Source organism: Ursus americanus, chromosome 4 (genome assembly GCF_024610735.1).
Source record: "Ursus americanus isolate L20-20 chromosome 4, mUrsAme1.1.p, whole genome shotgun sequence".
NCBI classification, from domain to species: domain Eukaryota; kingdom Metazoa; phylum Chordata; class Mammalia; order Carnivora; family Ursidae; genus Ursus; species Ursus americanus.
The window spans coordinates 98,663,456-98,683,380 of record NC_142130.1 but is presented as its reverse complement, the minus strand read 5'-3'; the positions used below and the strand labels follow the sequence as shown (position 1 = coordinate 98,683,380).

Sequence of the window (19,925 nt, the reverse complement as noted above, 5' to 3'; positions counted from 1 at the left end):
CAGCCTGAGTTGAGAGCCCCAGCTGAACCACCACAGCAATAAATAGAGACTGCAGAAAGCCTGCAGCTCAATAATGGGGCTAAATTAGCCCTAGAGTAAAAGATACTCTACAGTGAACCCAAAAACCTTAAAATTAAACATTAACAAATATCAAGTCAATCTACAAGTAACCCATTTGCCTGAAAGAACAAAGTACAACACTCTTGTAAAAAATGTCAAAATCCAGACACTAACTGTAATATTTATGACGTCTACCATCCAATTAAAGTTACTAGACCTACAAGGAAACAAAAAAAGCATATAAACTCAAAATGGATGAAAGACCTAAATGTGAGACCGGAATCCATCAAAATCATAGAGGAGAACATAGGCTGTAACCTCTTCGACATTGGCCACAGCAACTTCTTTCATGACACGTCTCCAAAGGCAAGGGAAACAAAAGCAAAAATGAACTTTTGAGACTTCATCAAGATAAAAAGCTGTGCATAGCAAAGGAAACAGTCAACAAAACAAAGAGGCAACCCACAGAATGGGAGAAGATATTTACAAATGACACTACAGATAAAAGGCTGGTATCCAAGATCTATACCCAAACTCAATACCCAAGAAACAAATAATCAAATAAAAAAATGGGCAGAAGATATGAAAAAAAAAAGAAGATATGAACAGACACTTTTCCAATGAAGACATAAGAATGGCTAACAGACACATGAAAAAAATGTTCAACATCATTAGCCATCAGGGAAATTCAAACCAAAACCACATTGAGATAACACCTTATACTAGTTAGAATGGCAAAAATTAACAAGGCAAGAAACAACAAATGTTGGAGAGGATGTGGAGAAAGGGGATCCCTCTTACACTGTTGGTGGGAATACAAGTTGGTACAGCCACTTTGGAAAACAGTGGGGAAGTTCCTCAAAAAGTTAAAAATACAGCTACCCTATGACCCAGCAATTGCACTACTGGGTATTTACCCCAAAGATACAGACATAGTGAAAAGAAGGGCCATATGCACCCCAATGTTCATAGCAGCATTGTCCACAATAGCTAAACCGTGGAAGGAGCCGAGATGCCCTTCAACAGATGAATGAATAAAGAAGATGTGGTCCATATATACCATGAAATATTACTCAGCCATCAGAAAGAATGATTACCCAACATTTGCTTCAACATGAATGGAACTGGAGGAGATTATGCTAAGTGAAATAAGTCAAGCAGAGAAAGACAATCATATATGGTTTCACTCATTTGTGGAACATAAGGAGTATCAGGGAGATCATTAGGAAAAGGAAGGGAAAAATGAAGGGGGGGTAAACAGAGGGGGAAATGAACCACAAGAGACTATGGACTCCAGGAAACAAACTGAGGGTTTTAGAGGGGAGGGGGGTGAGGGGATGGGCTAGCCCAGTGATGGTATTAAGGAGGGCACGTATTGCATGGAGCACTGGGTGTTATATGCAAACAATGAATCATGGAACACTACATCAAAAACTAATGATGTACTGTATGGTGACTAACATATCATAATAAAAAAGAAAAAAAAGAAAACCCACTTTAAAAATAAAGACACAAATTGGGGTGCCTGGGTGGCTCAGTTGGTTGAGCATCCAACTTTTGATTTCGGCCCAGGTCATAATCTCAGGCTTATGGGATTGAGCTCCACACTGGGTTCTGCACACAGCGTAGAGTCTGCTTGTCCCTCTCCCTCTGCTCTCTCTCTCTAAAATAAGTAAATTTTTTAAATCTTAAAAAACAGATACAGACATAAATCTAGCAGAAGAAAAAGAATGGAAAAAGATATTTTTCCATCACACAAACACTAACCAGAGAGAAAGAAGGACATCTCATAATGATAAAATGTCAATCTATTAAGACACACCGATCCTGCATACGGATGCACACAATAATTGACAGAATTAAAAGTAGAAATAAGGCAACACATCTCTCTGTACTATATAAAGCAAGTAGATATGAAATCAATAAGAGAATAGAAGACTTAATACCACCAATCAATTGTCCTAACTAAAACTTTTAGAACACTGCAGCCAATAACTAAAGAATACAAACTAACTTCAAGTGAACAAGAAAAAATTCGAAATAATACAAAGTATATATTTTTTAAAGATTTTATCTATTTATTTGACAGAGAGAGACAGCCAGCGAAAGAAGGAACACAAGCAAGGGGAGTGGGAGAGGAAGAAGCAGGCTCCCAGCAGAGGAGCCCGATGTGGGGCTCAATCCCAGGACTCTGGAATCACGCCCTGAGCCGAAGGCAGACACTTAAAGACTGAGCCACCCAGGCGCCCCTACAAAGTATATTTTTGACTATAAAAAAATTAAATTAGAAATCAGCAAGAGGATTATCTAGAAAAACTCTAAATATTTGTAAATAAAAGTCCACATTTCTAAAAGACCCAGGAAACAAAGAAGATATTAAAAGGAATTTAAGAAAATATTTTAAACTGACTGAAAATGAACATACAAGGCAGTAAAAATGTGGGATACTCATAAATTTCCAGTGGTAATGTAAAATGATACAGCCAATCTGGAAAACTGTTTGGCACTTCTAATTAAACCTGCAACCATCACATGATTCAGAAGTTGTACTCAGCGGCATTTGTCCCAGAAAATGAAATTTTATGTTCATACACACACACACACACACACACACACACAAACCTGTACATGAGTGTTCAAAACAGCTTTACTCTTAATAGCAATACTGGAAATAATCCAAATGCCCTTCAATGAGTAAATGGTTGAACAAAATCTGGTACATCCATACAATGTAATACTACTTAGCAATACAAGGGAATAAATGACTGATGCCTGCAGCAATCTGAAAATACTTCAAGATCATTATATTTGGGTGGGGGTAGGGGGCTAACCCCTAAAGGAGGCATATTATGTGATTCCACTTATATAACATTCTCAAAATAATAAAATGATACAGATGGAGAACAGATTAGTAGTTTCCAAGGGTTAGGGACAAGGGGTGGGATGGAGAATGAGCATGAATACAAAGAGGAAGTACAGGAAGTTTTTGTAGTGAGGAAACAGTTTTGTGTCTTGACTGTGGTGGTGACTACCCAAATCTATACAAGGAATAAAAGTTCATAAAAATGTACACACACATACACACACACACACACACACACAGAGAAATATGCAGTTTAAAAATACGATGACAAAAAATAAATAAATAAATAAAATAAAAAATAAAAATACGATGACAGGGCTCCTGGGTGGCTCAGTTGTTAAGCGTCTGCCTTTGGCTCAGGGCATGATCCCAGGGTCCTGGGATCAAGCCCCACATCAGGCTCCTCCGCTGGGAGCCTCCTTCTTCCTCTCCCACTCCCCCTGCTTGTGTTCCCTTTCTCGCTGGCTGTCTCTCTCTGTCAAATAAATAAATAAAATCTTTATAAAAAATACGATGAAAGTTGAATAATGCCTATGGTCTAGTAACAGTGTATCAATGTCAATATATCAATATTTCAATGTCAATTCCCTGAATTTGATATTGTGCTACAGTTATATATGATGTTGCCATTGGGAGAAAGTGCATGAAGGATACACAGGATTCTTTATATTATTTTTGCAACTTCCTATGAGTCTATAATTATTTCAAAATAAAAGTTGAAAAAATACGCAGGATGCAGCTAAACCAGTGTTTAGAGGGAAATATATAGGTCTAAATCCTAATATCAGATGAGAAAAAAATCCAAAATCAACTATCTTAGCTTCTACCTTAATAAGATAGAAAAATAACAGCAAAGTATATCCAAAGTGAGTAGAAGGAAGAAAATAATAAAGTTAAGAATAAAAATCAATAAAAAGAAAAACAGACAAAACAGAAAAGTCAATAAAAGCAAAATCTATATATTTGAAAAAGTCAATATAACTGATTAACTGCTAGCTAGACTGATCAAGAAAAGAGAAAAAACACGTATTACAAATTTCAGTAGTGAAAGAGGAAACATCATTACAGATCTTTCGATAATGAAAAAGATAATTATGCAATATAAGAAGAAATTTTGTCACTGAAATTGATGACTTAGAAAAAAATCAATACCTTACAAAACATGAAATGCTAAAACTGACTCAGGACACAAAAATCTGAAAAGGTTTAAAAAGCTAAATTCTTTTTTGTTTAATGTTTCAAGTTTTCATTCAAACTCTATAGTTAGTTACTAATTAAAAATCTTCTAAGAAAACTTGAAGCCTAGATAAATTCTATCAAAAATTTAAGAAACAAATAACATAATTCAATATAAACTCTCAAAAAATAGAGGAAAAAATACCATCCAATACATTTAATGAGATCAGCTTTATCCCATCACAAAACCAGGTAAAGATAACACAAGTAAAGAAAACTGAACAATTTCCTTCTTGATTACAGATATAGAAGTCCTTTTAACAGTATTAGCAAATCAAACTCAGGAAGACAGATGGATACATACATACATACATTTTCAAAAATCCATCAGGACCAAGTAGTGTTCAACCTAGGAATGAAAATTTGTTTTAATATCCAAAAGTCACCAAATGCAATTTAAAATATTAACAGAACAAAGGAAAAATAACCTATGACTATTTCAATAAAGAAAGAAAAAGCATTTGACAAAATTCAACAAATATTCATGATAAAAATATTAAAAATTTAGGAAAGAAGAAAGAGAAGGGCATTTCCTCAAGCTGATAAAGTGATCTATGAAAAACCTACAGTTAACATTATAATTAATGGTGAGTAACTAAACACTTTACCCCTAAGTTAAAGAACAAGGCCAGAAGATCCACTCTCACCACTGCTATTCAATTTTATATTGGAGGTCCTAGACAATAAGGTGGGAAAAAATACATGAAAGGTATACATAGTGGAAATCAGTAAGTAAAACTATCTTTATTTTTTTTTTAAGATTTTATTTATTTATTTTGACAGAGAGAGACAGCCAGCGAGGGAGGGAACACAAGCAGGGGGAGTGGGAGAGGAAGAAGCAGGCTCCCAGCGGAGGAGCCCGATGTGGGACTCGATCCTGGAACGCCAGGATCACGCCCTGAGCCGAAGGCAGCTGCCTAACAACTGCGCTACCCAGGCGCCCCAGTAAAACTATCTTTATTTGCAGATGACAAGATCATAGGGGAAAAGATTGCTAAAACTAATAAGTGACTTTACCTAAATTGTGGATAAAAGTTCAATATACAAGCAAAAAAAAAAAAAAAGAACAAAAACAAAACAAAACAAAAAAACTATACATTAGCTAACAATTGGAAATGAAAATCTCTTGGGGCACCAGGGTGTCTCAGGTGGCTAAAGTGACCTGCTCTTGATTTCACCTCAGGTCATGACCTCAGGGTCATGAAATCAAGCCCTGCATTGGCTCCACACTCAGCAGGGAGTTCGCTTGAGATTCTCTTTCTCCCTCTCCCACTGCCCCTCCCCCTGCTAACGTTCTCTCTCTCTCTCTCTCTCCAATAAATTATAAATAAATATTTAAAACAAACAAAAAAAGAAATGAAAATCTCCTAAAACTAACATTTATAATAGCATCCAAAACCATGAAACATTTGAGGAGATAAATTTAAGAAAATATGTGCAAGATTTGTATACTGGAAGAAAACTTCAAGATATTGCCAAAAGAAATTAAAAACTTAATAAAAGGAGAGATTATGGGGCACCTGGGTGGCACAGTTGGTTAAGCCTCCGACTCTTGGTTTTGGCTGAGGTCGTGGTCTCAGGGTCATGAGATCAGCCCCGCCTCCAGCTCCATGCTCAGCACAGAGTCTGCTTGAGTTTCTCTCTCCCTCTACCTCTCCCCCATACTCCTCCCTCTCTCTCTCTCTCAAATAAATAAATCTTAAAAAAAAATAAAAACAAATAAAAGGAGAGATTATAATTTGAATTGGTTGGCGCATTCACTATTGTTTAGGTGTCAATTCTCCTTGAATTGATACATAGGTGCAAAGTAATCTCAATCAATATCCTAGCAAAATTTTTAGAAGTTGAGAGCCTGATTCTAGAATAAAAAAAATTTAATGCAAAAACCTAGGATAGTCACAACTATTTGGAAAAAGAACAAAGTTGGAGGACTTAATTTACCTGGTTTCAGTGGCTAACTGAACATAATTTAAAAAAAAAAAGTAAGGTTCAAAAAATGTCTAAATGAACATAGCTTTAAAGAGAGCGTCAAATTAATAAAATCAGAATTTTTAAAAAGAAAAAAAAATATACCTGATTTCAAATATCCAGTAATCAGTACAGTGTGATATTATCAACATAAGAATAGGCTTATAGATGGAAGAGAATAGGGTCTAAAAATAGTCCCAAGCATGTATGATCAACTGATTTTGATAAAGTTGCCAAAGCATTTCAACAGGGAAAGGAAAGAATTTCCAACAAACTATTTCAGAAGAACCAGGTATTCACATGAAGAAAAAGAAAATGAATCTGGATTCTTAACTAACACCATACACAACAATTAACTGAAATGTAAAAGCTAAATCCATAAAACTTCTAGACTAAAACAAAGGAGAAAATCTTTCTGACCTTGGGGTAGACTAGGATTTCTTTGATACATTTAAAAAAAAAAAGCAATATACCAATCAAAGCAGGAAAATGGTCATTTATATTCCATCAAAACTTTAAAATTCTCCTATCTGAAAGACACTTGTTACAAAATGAAAAGGCAAGTAATAGAAAAAAAAATATTTCTCAAATACATGTCTGAAAAAAAGACTAGTATTCAGAATATACAAAGAACTTTCGTACTCAATACAGAAACAACAGCCAATTTTAAAAAATAGCAAAATATTTCAACAGACACATCACAGAAGACATACAACCAGCTAAAGGAGCATATGAAAAAGAGGCTTGCCATCATTAGTCCTCAGGAAAATAAAAACTAAAATCACAATGAAATATAATATACATCTAATAAAATGGCTAAAATAAAATGAAAATAACCAACGTAGATACAAATGGCAGTAAACTGGAACTCTCATATATGCCTAGAGGGAGTGTAAAAATCATTCAAGAACGTTAGAAAACAGTTTGGCAGATCCTTATAAAACCACTTAATATAGTACTGACCATACTACCTAGCCTCCCTATTTACCAAAGAGAAATGAAAACATATTCCCACACAAAAGACATGTACACAAGTGTTCACAGCAGCTTTATTGATAATAGTCAAAACTAGGAACAATCCAAATGTCTATCAAGAGGCAAGTAAACCAATATACCATACAACCGAATACCAGTTAGCAATAAAAAGGAACAAAACACATCCAGCACAACATGGATTAAGCTCAAAAACAGAGATGTTCAAAGAAAGAAGCCAAACACAAAAAAGAAGCCAGTACACACTGTACAATTACATGAACCTTTGGGGATGATGTTCTATATCTTGACTGTGGTGGTGGTTACATTGCAGTATACAAATGTCAAAATTCATTAAACTGTACACTTAAAATAGATGCATTTGATTTATCAAAGTGGGGGAGGGGAATTCTGCCTTCAAGTAGAATGTTGTAGGTCAGAGCAGGGCAACACTATCAATGGAACAAGCAGATTATTTTTTAAATGATAAACTGCAACAACTATTATTTCTAAAACCATCAGAACAATGAAGATTATATGAATTAAAATTCTACACAAGGAAGAGTCCTTCTAGATAAGCTAAAAATAAGCAACTAATTCTGAACATTGGCTAAGAATCGGGCTTGGTCTAAGCTAAGGGATTCTATGGGAGGAAAGGAAACCAGCAGAACTTCTTTGCAGTCACGGGGGCTTCAACAGACTCGAAACTAAGGGTCCCAAAAGACAAGGCTTGTTCCCCCCACCAAACAACTGCTGAGTTCTGGGACTGTGAAAAAGGTGAGGGGACTCGGCAGCAAGATGGACTGACATCTCTTCCTATGTTTCCAGGTGTTAGAGGACAGAGTCACATGAAAGGAAAAGGGCCTTCAACAGTCCCCAGTCCATCTACCCCTCAAGTCTTGCCAGATTTTACACCACTCAGTTTATGGCAGAGCTCAAAATCTTTAGTTGGTTGAACTTTCAGGACTGAAAAGATAGGGACTTGTATCTAAATCTAGAATCCAGGAAGGCCACTCTCAAGTTCAGGGACAAACTACAGATTTCTAAACAATGGCCTTTGATTCTACCTCAAAGGAGCTTAAAACAAAAAAAGAGCAAAGTAAACTCAAAGTAAGTTGAAGGAAAGAAATAATAAAGAGTAGAAATCAACAAAATTTAAAACAGACTTGGAGAAAATAAACTAAACTGAAAGTTGGTTCTTTGAAAACATCAACAAAATATATAAATGTATAATAAACTCATGGCTAGAATGATCAAGATAAAAAAATAAAGAGAACATAAATCATCAATATCAAGAATGAAAGAATTATCTCTACAGGTCCTATAGACAATAAACGCATAATAAAAGAATATCCTAAACAACTTTAGCCAACAAATTCAACTTGGAAAGATTGGTAAAATTCCTTGAAAGACAACGATGAAAGTTCATTCAAGAAGAAACAGAGAGCCTACATGGGCTCAGATCTATTATATAAAGTCAATTCCTAGTTAAAAACACTAAGCTCAGAGGGCTACACAGGTGAATTCTACCAAACATTCAAGAAACAAATAATACTGATTCTACACAAACTCTTCCAGAAAACAGAAGACAGAGCACTGAACTCACTTTATGAGATAATATTTTCTTGATACCAAAACCAAATGAAGACATTACGAGAAAACAAACCTACAGACCAATACTCCTCATGTAACTAGACACTAAAATCCTTAAAACATTCTCAAAGCAAACCCAGAAATATTTCAAAAAGATAAAACATCGCAACTAAATGAGGTTTATTCCAAGAACGCAAGGTTGGTTTAACATTCAAGATCATTCAATGAAATTTACCACATAAACGTAGTTCCCAAACTGGCCCCTGTATATAGATACCCAGAAGAGAAGGGGGCAAAGGATCAGGCCAACCACTCCAAATTGGTAGGTGGCAGGTATAAGAAGCAAGGGAGCTTCCTTATGAGGCCTGTCTTGGGCAGCCATAGGACAGGTAGATCTCCACGCCCGCCCGCCAGTTAAAAGTGTATATAGAGGCCTTAGCTGGATTCAGTCATATACTTGATCCAGATGGACTCAACAAGGCTATGTCCTTGGAACAGCACCCACAATGGGAACAAAGAGGCAGAGCACACATTCCAAGGACAGGGGAGGGAGTGAGGAGCATCCGATGGATTGCCCAAGTGAAGTTCAAGGGTCAACACATGGACATGTCCTCTTGATTATCTCCTCCAACATAACAGAATAAAGAATAAAAACCAAATGATTATCTCAATAGATGCACACAAAAAAACACTGGACAAAATTCAGCAACCACTGATGATAAGAATTCTCAGATAGGAACAGATGAATTTTCTCAACCTGATAAAGGGCACTTACAAAAAACCAACAGCCAGCTTCATACTTGAAGGTGAAATATGGAATACTTTCCTCCTAAGAAAGACTAGCATATAGGCAAGGCTGTCCACTCTTACCATGGCTGTTCAACACTGTGCTAATACCCACAACATTGATGAATCTCAAAACTATCACACTGAGTGAAAGAAGCCGGAGAGAAAAAGAGTACACAGTACATGATTACATAATGCAAAACATAAACCGTTCTAAAATGACAAAAAGTATATCTGTGTTTTCCTGGGACCTAGACACAGAGCAAGGCATGGACTGTAAAGGAACACAAGGAATCTTTTGGGGGTGATGAAAATGCTGTCTCACATTTGTTGTCCACAACTGTCAAAACTCACCAGTTACACACTTTAAATGGATGTAGTTTATTTTATGTAAATCATTCTTCAGTAAACTTGGTAAGAAAAAATGATTAATATGTTTTATTTTTTTTTTAAGATTTTATTTATTTATTTGACAGAGATAGAGACAGCCAGCGAGAGAGGGAACACAAGCAGGGGGAGTGGGAGAGGAAGAAGCAGGCTCATAGCGGAAGAGCCTGATGTGGGGCTCGATCCCATAACGCCGGGATCACGCCCTGAGCCGAAGGCAGACGCTTAACTGCTGCACCACCCAGGCGCCCCTGATTAATATGTTTTAAAACAGGAAGTGGTGAACAAATGGATGAAAAGATAATTTCAACAGTCTTGGAATCTACAGAAAAGTACAAATAAAATGGACATTCTATAATTGAAGAACACAGTATCTGCAATTAAGAACTTATTTGATGTCTTAAAAGTAAAGCAGCAAGAACTGAAGACCCAGTTAGGGAAACTCAGACCCAAAAGAAGATATTCAAACTGTCAGAAACATGGATCTGAAACTGAGGTTCAGGCAGAAAAAAATATAAAAAAGAATGAAAACCACTGTACAGAGCATAAAAGATATGTAGGACGGATGAGAAAGCATCACGAATGTGTAATAAGAAAGATGGGGTAAAAAACAGGGCAGTAGCAGCATTTGAATGAATAACGTCTGAGAATTTTCCAAACCTGATTAAAGACTCTACACAAGTCAAAAAGTTCCACGAACCCCAAACAGGATAAATATAAAACCCAAGCACATACACACATATGTAGGCACATGCACAGGCGCAAAGACAGAAAATCTTTAAAATTCGGCAAAGAATAAAGCACATTACTTTTTATACGAACAACAATAAAACAAAAGGCTAATTTCTCAACAAGCACTATAAAAGCCAGAAGACATAAAAAACATAGTGAAAATGCTGACATATTTAGAATGTCAAAACAACAACAACCATCAACCTACAATCTATACCCAGCAAAGATATTTTTCAAAAATAAAGGCACAAAAATAATGTGTTCTCAGACAAAGGTCAAGAGAATTTGCTGTGAATAGATCTGCACTATAGGAGTACTTTCATGAAGTTCTCTGGGCTAAAAGAAAATATTCCCAAATACAAGCACAGAACTACAGGAAAGAATGAAGAACACCATAAAGAATAAATATATGAACAAATATTTTAAAATATTGACTACTTAAAACAGAAATGATACCATGTTGGATCTATAACACACACAGAAGAAAAAATATATGACCAGATCAGAGTAGTCTATAACAAGTCATGATGGAATTGAAATCTCCTGAGTAACTACTAAAAAGATAACACTAGAATGAATAAATAAGAATCTGAGATAAAAACAATAGAATAAAAAATACCTGATTAAGTCAAATAAAGGGAAGAAACAGGAAATAAAAGAACAAAGAATATGCGGGACAAAAAGATAACAAACAGCAAGATGGTAGAATTAAGCCCAACATTTCAAAACTACTATAAATAAATTAAAAAAAAAAAAAACAATCACAAATGGGCAAGAGACCTGAGCAGGCACTTCAGAGAAGACCTCCGAATGGACAATAACATAAAAGAAGTGCTCAACATTATCAACTGCGATACTGTGATTTATAAAAAGATATATCTATAACAATATAGATATCCTAGGTCTTCATGGCAATCCTGGTGCAAAGATCCTAAAATTCTAAATTTTCTGAAATGATGAAAGGATCAAGGTACCTTTTGTTCTGTTAATGAGGGGACTTTTGAAAAACCCCTACATCACCTAAGGAAAGGGCTGGTCACCAGGGGAACCAATTATGTGATTAGAGAGTGGGATGTTTCAATCCCACTCCCAGATCTCCTAGGAGGAAAGAGGGCCTGGAGGTTGAGTTCAATCACCAACGGCCAATGATTTAATCAACTGTGCCTAGGTAATAAAGCCTACATCAAAACCCAAAGGACAGATGTCAGAGAGCTTCCAGGTTAGTAAACATCTGAAGATGTAGTGAGAGTGGTATGCCCAGAAAGCATGCAAGCTTTGAGCCCCTTCCAACACACCCTGTCCTATGCATCTCTTCTATCTGTCTGTTCATCTAAATCCTATTTAATAGCCTTTATGATAAACTGGTACATGTAAGTAAATGTTTCTCTGAGTTCTATGAGCCATTCTAGCAAACTAATTGAACCTAAGGTGTGGGGGGGGGGGGGGATCCTCCAATTTATAGCCCATCAGAAGCACAAGTAATAACCTGGACTTTTGATTGGCATCTAAAGTGATGGGGGGCACTGGGCAGTCTTAACCTAGTTAAGGACTGAGCCCTTAACCTATGGGATATTATGGTATCCCCAGGTAGATGGTGTCAGGATTGAATTGAATTGTAAGACACCCAGCTGCTGTCAGAGAATTCCTTGGTGGTATGAGAAAAAAACCTATGTTATCAGTGATCAGGAAAATGCAGATAAAAACCACAATGAGATGCCACCACACAACCTGCAGAAAAGTGTGAAAAAGACAGAAACCAGCAAGTGCTGGCAAGGATGTAGAGAAATTGAATTCACACTCATCGTTGGTTAGATACGAACTGGTTCAACTACTTTGAAAAACTGTCTGGCATTTATCTACTAAAAATAAATATACCTGTGATGCAACAGGTCCACTTCTGGGTAAATATGTAAGAGAAATGTGTGAGACATCGGCCAGAAGACTACAAGGATAGTCAGAGAAGCATTAGTCTTTTTTTTAAGTTTCAATTTTAATTCCAGTTAGTTTAACATACAGTGTTACATTAGTTTCAGGTGTACAGAGAAGCTTTATTCTTAATAGCCCCAAACTGGAAACATTCCAAATACCCATCAGTGGTAGAACAGCTGAACAAACAGACACGTGTGATATATACGTGCACTGGAATACTACACAGCCGTTATATAAAAAGTCCTCTAAACATCTTTTTAAAATTCTGCTCCAGCACAGATTTATTGAGAATACGCAACTGATTTTTTTTACTTTTTCCTTTTAAACACTTTTTAAAACTCACAATCGGCTTGTTTCCGTACTTACAGTGTCTTATTAGTGAGACAGAGACAGAAGATGTAGCCACAGCCCATTTATTCATCAGATGTGTACTACAAACTTCTGCAAATTACATACAGAGGGTGTTTCCTCTGTTCTGTGGCAACAGAAGAGGAGGAGGCTGGACATCACCCAGCTCAGATGTCTTGGTCGCTGTGTACCAGGCACCAGGGACCTGCCTTCCCCACACACTGCTCCCCAGGAATCTTAGCATGTCATTTCGTCTGGACCTCACAAGGTAATCCCTAGAGATGTGGAAGACAACTTTTTTCTATTGCACTCATTAGAAAACAGAAGTCTCACAGGTGGAATATAAGAAACAGTACAGAGGATCACAGGGGAAGGGAGAGAAAACTGAATGGGAAGTCATCAGAGAGGGAGACAAACCATGAGAGACTCTTAACTCTAGGAAACAAAGGAGGGTTGCTGGAGGGGAGGAGGGTGAGGGGATGGGGAAAGTGGGTGATAGGCACGAAGTAGGGCACGGGATGTGGTGAGCGCTGGGTGTTATATGCAACTGATGAATCACTGAACTCTGTGTCTGAAACTAATGATGTAATGATGTACTATATGTTAGCTAATTGAATTTAAATTAAAAAAAAAGAAAAGAAAATAGAAGTCTAGACAACAAAAGGATAGTACCTATCACTTACTGCACACCTATTGTGTGCCAGCTGGAAAGGGTGCTTTAGGGCAACAGGCTTGAACACTGGAACTATGAGTAATGTAGAAAAGCCCATAGTGACTCCAACCCCCTGGCTAAATACAAACAGGCCCATCAGGTGACCCACCTCAAAATATCCATAGGCCCTAACTAACCAATGGGCCACTTACAACCAGGCAGAGTTACCAAAAAAGGGAAAATCCCCTGCGGTCCCATACCTCCTCACCTTCCCCCTTTAAATACAGCCCCCACCCACTGCCTCTTGGCAGACAGTCAGCTTTGGTGTCCTGCCCACTGCTGCCTTGCAGTGTATTCAATAAACTTCTATCTCCTTTGTTCTGCCTCAGGTCAATTCTTTCACTGCCCGTGGGGCTGACTTCCACCTGATTGGGTCACCCCACATTTGCAGGAACCCTGTCTGATCAGGAAAGACACCACACCAGCCCCATCCTATGGTCTCCAAGATCAAGCTGAAATTGCCATCCTCTGGAAGGCCTTCTTTCATCCCTCTCTTCCCACCACTCCGAAGCCCCACAACCTTCCTTTGCTTTTCTGATAATGTGTAACAGACACTTCATGGTACTGAGGAGATATGTGTTTGTAAATTGTTCACCCCCACAACAGATTACTTGCTCCTTGGGGGTGGGGGCCATTTCTCACCCATATTTATATCCTCAGCAGCCACCAGCATACAGCTTTTCAATAAACTATTTGCTGGGTTGAATTCCTAGCATCACATCTCAGAACCTCACCTGGGAAAGCTTTCTGAAGGACAAAGGTTCAGGGCTCGCTTGATGAAAGCAAGGGCCAGCATGTGACACAGGAAAAGAAAGCACAATCTTTGTAAGGACTCCGGTCTGCTACAGTGAAAGTATCAATTCCAATGAAGCTCTTGGCCGGGAATGTGGGAGCCAAAAGGCTGATTAGCTCATTGCTGAAATGCTGGCAAGCAAGCTGGTTCTTGGCCCGGCCCCAAAAGAATGTGATGTGAACATTACACGCCATTAAGCTGACTCAGAGAACAAATGACTAAGTTTCCGATAATCAAGGAGAAGATTCTGGCTTGGCCATTTTTCATTCTGATGCAACCTGAGTTTAATGCGTCGTGAGGAATGATTCTGGCCCAACCCAAAGGAAGTATCTCTGATGTGGTGTGTGTGTTTTCAGCCAGTCTTGCCTCATGGCTGGGGCGGGGTGAGGAGCATTTTACTCCCTTTCTAATGTTCTACCAGCCATTCAGAATCCTCTGTGAGCAATCTTCTTCACTATCAGGCTATAAAATAGGTGATTCTGTTTATAGGAGCTGTGCTATTTAAAGACCAGCTGGCTCATTAATGTCACCTGCCACAGCCCTGAGCTTTATGTAGCAACCCAAATATGGCCCACAAACGGAGGAAAATCTTCATACACCAAGGAAATGAAAGACATTAGAGGGTAGGGATCACCTAACCACACTTTTGAGGGCATCGGAAAATAAGTCCCCAGGCACGAGAGACCAGGGCTCTCCCAAATGACCCAAAGGCTCACAATTCCACGTCACTGTCCGTAAGTGCATTATTCCTTCATCCTAGAGATTCTGTGTGTGGTGGGATGGGAGGTGGTTGATGATGGCATTGAGACAGTAAGCCGAAATTCAATATGCCCTCCCTGCACTCCACCCCAGCAGACATCTCAATTATACACCCCTCCTCCTATTGGTCTCTAACAACAACCTCATCAACACCCAGTTTCCAGAAAGACACACAGGCATTCAAAGAGTCCAAAGGCACACACAGCTTGCCATAGTGGGGACAAGAAGCCAGGTCTCTGATTTCATTTCTACCCCCCAAGGAACGGGGAGACAGGATCCACTCACAATGACAGTGTGGCCCTGCAGGCACTTTTGCTCTGAGACAAGACATCTAAACCAGATGATCTGGAAGGAGCAGTAATCACTAACATGCTATGGTCAACAAGGCCCCAAGGCTCTGCAGATTCCTGTCTTTAGAAAGATTCAATCATATTTAACATATTCTAGGTAATAAATCAGAAACTTAATCTTACGGTTTAAATTTTTTTCTGATGATGGTCTATAAACTGAAAGGGATATGCAGTTAATCAGAATTCCCTACTCCCCACTTCCCATTTGAAGCAGTTTACTGTTCTTTCCATAAAGAGCACTGGAAGCAGCCCAAGTTCCCACCCAGGGAGAGGTGCTCAGACAGAACAGGGAAGAGCACAGGGCACCCCCCAACCCCAGACACATGGGCCCCATGTCCCCACACTTCCTCAGGGGCAATTCCCTGTATATATAGCTCACCCAGACACAATGACCTCCCCGGTGCCTGTAGGTAGGCTTCTCTACCTTTGTTTATCCACTGGCACCCAGTAAATGTGAGTGAGCCAGCCAACAAAGCTCTGCTTCCTGACACCAGGCCACGAAGGTACATTCCTGTCCAGAGGGTCTAACCTGCCCTCCTCCTTAGCCAGCCCCACTTCCCTCTGGCACAGGGCCCTTCTACACAGCTGCCCTGTCCCCTCTGTCTATTTTCTTAGGCAGATCTCAGTTAAGATCTTGTCCTACCAACCTTCTCTCCCTCATAAATTCCTGAAAACATAAGCAAACAAACAAAAACCTGAGGATCTGAAAAACTATCTACATTACCTCTGACCTCCTTCTTAGCACCTAGCACAGAGGCGATGACCCCCTAATAACACCAGTACTTAATACATGTTGCTGACTCACAGAACGGTTCAGGCTAAATCTCTCATTACAGAGCAGAACCTCCTATAGGGCTTTTGTCTTGAAAATCCAATTCCAATGTTAATTTCTAAAATTATTTACAATATTAAAGTTGAAATGAATCCTTCAGACAATTTCTTTCCAAAGTCAGTCCTTCTGTTGAGCCTACTTTCCTATTAATTTTTATCTAAAAACAAATAAACAACTCACAAACAAACAAACAAACAAAAAACACAACTCAGTCTTCTCCCTTATTCAGTGTTTGGGGACAGCTAAATATCTCATCAGCATTCTGAGTTCTCACCAAACCTCCTGTGTCTCTACTCAAGCAACAATATCCTATGACACTAATAGTCATTCTCAAACTTTTTGGACTCAGGACCCCTTTCCTTTCCTCAAAGTATTTTTTTTCAAAGATTTTACTTATTTATTTGACAGAGATAGAGACAGCCAGCGAGAGAGGGAACACAAGCAGGGGGAGTGGGAGAGGAAGAAGCAGGCTCATAGCGGAAGAGCCTGATGTGGGGCTCGATCCCATAACGCCGGGATCACGCCCTGAGCTGAAGGCAGACGCTTAACGACTGCGCCACCCAGGCGCCCCTCAAAGTATTTTTTAAGTGGGTTCTATCTGTTTTGATATTTACAATACATGAAATTAACACATAGAGATTTCAAGATTATTTATTCAGTAATTCATTTACAATGAATAATAAACCCATTACATAATGACAAAAATAACATTTTTTATAAAAATAACTGTATTTTTCAAAACAAAAATAAATTAGTGAGAAGAATTTCTGGAACTATTTAATGTCAAGATTAATAGAAGACAGCTGGATTTTCATATCTGTTTCTGCATTCAATCTGTTATGATACATTGTTTTGGTTAAAGTGTGTAAAGAAAACCTATCCTCACAGAGACATGTGGCTGGAAACAGGAGGAGCATTTTATAAGTTTATCGCATTACTGTGGACATTCTTCTTTGATAGAACATCAAAACTTGACAAGTGGTCATTTCTTAAGGGTTAGTTGCAATGTGAAATCTGAAACCCTATCAATAAACTTTTAGGACTATATTATATTAAAGCCCCTTATCTATCAACCTTGTGCCTCGAACAGATAGTTTGCCCATACATAATTGTTTTAACACCATGTTTTAGTCATTTTGAAAATACTGGTCCACTGGGTTATGCAGATCTCCCATTTAAATATATAAAGTAAAAAAAAAAATCACATTTGTTAATATCAACCACTGAGTTCATCCAGAAACATCTTTAAGTAACAGGAAGCTGTCAAGCCCACCACGGCAGACACAAATTTTTCAAAACTCTAATTTTTGACTGAAAACTCAAATTTTATCAGTTGCAACAAATACAAACAGTTATCTCCTTTGAAGTGGCAGTCTCACTAGTTCATTTTCAGACACTGTCTGCCAAAAGCACAAGTCTGAATAACCACAGTTTGTCCATCAGTTATTCCTTAATATAAAAACAGTGTTCCGTGAGGAGCTAGCTCAGCTCCCGATCCAAGACCTGCACTAGTGCTTCTCCTCAGAACAATCGTTGTAATTCCATCTGTAGTCATGCCTCATGCAAACTTCCAATTCTGTCTCTCAGAATATTAAAAAGATGTGCTCAAGATTTAATAAAATAATTCTTACTGCTTCGTCAAGGGCAATATTAAACGACGTTGACTTTTTAGATGCGAGTGGCGGCGGTAAAGGACACCAGGACTATTAGTAGAGTTGGCAGCCCTGCCGTGATGGTGCTCAGGCGCCGGCAGTTATACCCTCTACTGCTTTGTGTCATCAACTCAAATGTCAACACAACGAGAAAGGAAATAATGGCTCAGTACCCTTATGAAAACAGTTTTGACCTCACCAACCCCCTCAAAGGGTTTTAGAGCGTCCCAAAGGCCCACAGAACACAGATCTCAGGGGCATCCTGTAGTGCTCCAGAGCTGAGAAGAGGGCTGGAGTCCCAGGTCTGCCTTCAGGGGCAAAGCAATGAGCCTACCACAACTGGCCCTGAGCCTGACTGTTGCGGGTGTTCATAACCGAGAGCACCATGACTACTCATCAGACAATCTTGCCCTCTCACGGTGAAATTTAATCCTCTGTTCAACAGGGACTGTGACTCCCTTACAGCTCGACATTCCAACTGGTGTTCTGCCCAGTGGGTGCTGGGGCCTCATCCACTGAGCCAGGCCTGTCTGAGGGGGTATGCCCACTTGAATCAGATCTGACACCGGGCAGACAGGCCTCACCGAGCACCTCAGCCCCAGCATCAGAGAGGAGGTGGGGAGTATTCTGAGGCACCACAGTGCCTGCCCACTAAACCGACCCCACATCCCACTCCTCCCAGGCATTTACTTCTGAGCCTAAAGGAAGGAAGGCCTGAGCCAGGCTAGCCTCAGCAAATCCAGTAAAGCATAGAGCCGCACCTCAACCGTGCTCTGTTGTCCATAGGAGAATCTCTTGGGACCTTGCCACAGAGCAGCAGGCAGTAGGGACACTCTATCAGCTCCAGGGCATCACTGTTGGCCTAGGAGAAGCTATGCCCAGAAATACAATGATGCCCAGAGGAGGAGAAAAAAATGATGGGTGCCATGTGGGGCATGTCCAAGAGCAAGAGGCCCCTGGGGATCCACCTGTGTCAGGGGAAGGGGGGAATGCCACATGGGGGCTAGAGTCCAGGTTTGGGAGCTTCAGGAGGTAGGGAAGGGGGGTGGTGAAAACAAGGTCACAGATGCTCACATGGACCCTCATTCCTGGGCCCTGAGCTAAAAGCGGCTATTACATACCTTCTCTCAATATCAGCCTCCATGCTAATCCACAAGGATAACACATGCATTTGAAAAGACCATTACGCAAACAATGAACCATGGAACACTACATCAAAAACTAAGGGTGTACTGTATGGTGACTAACAAAACATAATAAAAAATTTAAAAAAAAAACCATTAAACCGAAACTTTCGGATTCCTAAGTACACCTAGAGAAGTGTGGCTACCACAAGATAAACAATTTTTTAGTAAGCAATACAATCTACTTCATTATCTGTGTAATTAATGAGGTAATATATTCTAGAAAATGTACCAACAGTTTAATCAAAAGGAGTTATGAAAAACATTGGTAAGCAATGTGGTTCTGTTAAAAAATTTATTTTTTTTAAAATATCCTATGCTTAAAATTCCATAAAAACTCAAACAACTAGTGTGGGACACTAAATACAATTGACCCTTCCTTGAACAACATGGATTTGAATTGTGCAGGTCCACTTATGCACAATTTTTCTCTATAAATACAGTACAGTACTGTAAATGTATTTTCTCTTCCTAATGATTTTTTCCTTACAATTTTCTTAATCTTATAATTTTCTTTTCTCTACACTACCTTTACTGTAAGAATGCAGTGTATAATACATATAACACATACAATATGTGTTAATTAACTGCTGTGTTGGGGCACCTGGGTGGCTCAGTCAGTCTGCCTTCAGCTCAGGTCATGATCCCAGGGTCTTGGGATCGAGTCCCACATTGGGCTCCTTGCTCGGCAGAGAGCCTCCTTCTCCCTTTCCCTCTGCCCCTCTCCCTGCTTGCATACTCTCTCTCTCTGACAAATAAATAAATAAAA

The 19,925-nt window shown here is 38.9% G+C and overlaps 1 protein-coding gene across 10 annotated transcripts in view; it reads right to left on the bottom strand.

Annotated features, from left to right (window-relative positions):
* PCBP3 (poly(rC) binding protein 3) overlaps positions 1-19,925 on the bottom strand; it is a 269,593-nt gene that overhangs the window by 223,776 nt on the left and 25,892 nt on the right. The window contains exon 1 of one of the 10 annotated variants that reach the window (XM_087861855.1): positions 4,472-4,527. The exons of the other annotated variants lie outside the window; for them this stretch is intronic. The gene's annotated coding sequence lies outside the window, so the exon portion shown is untranslated. Of the gene's footprint in view, positions 1-4,471; positions 4,528-19,925 lie in introns of those variants that run through there. 10 annotated transcript variants of the gene reach the window in all.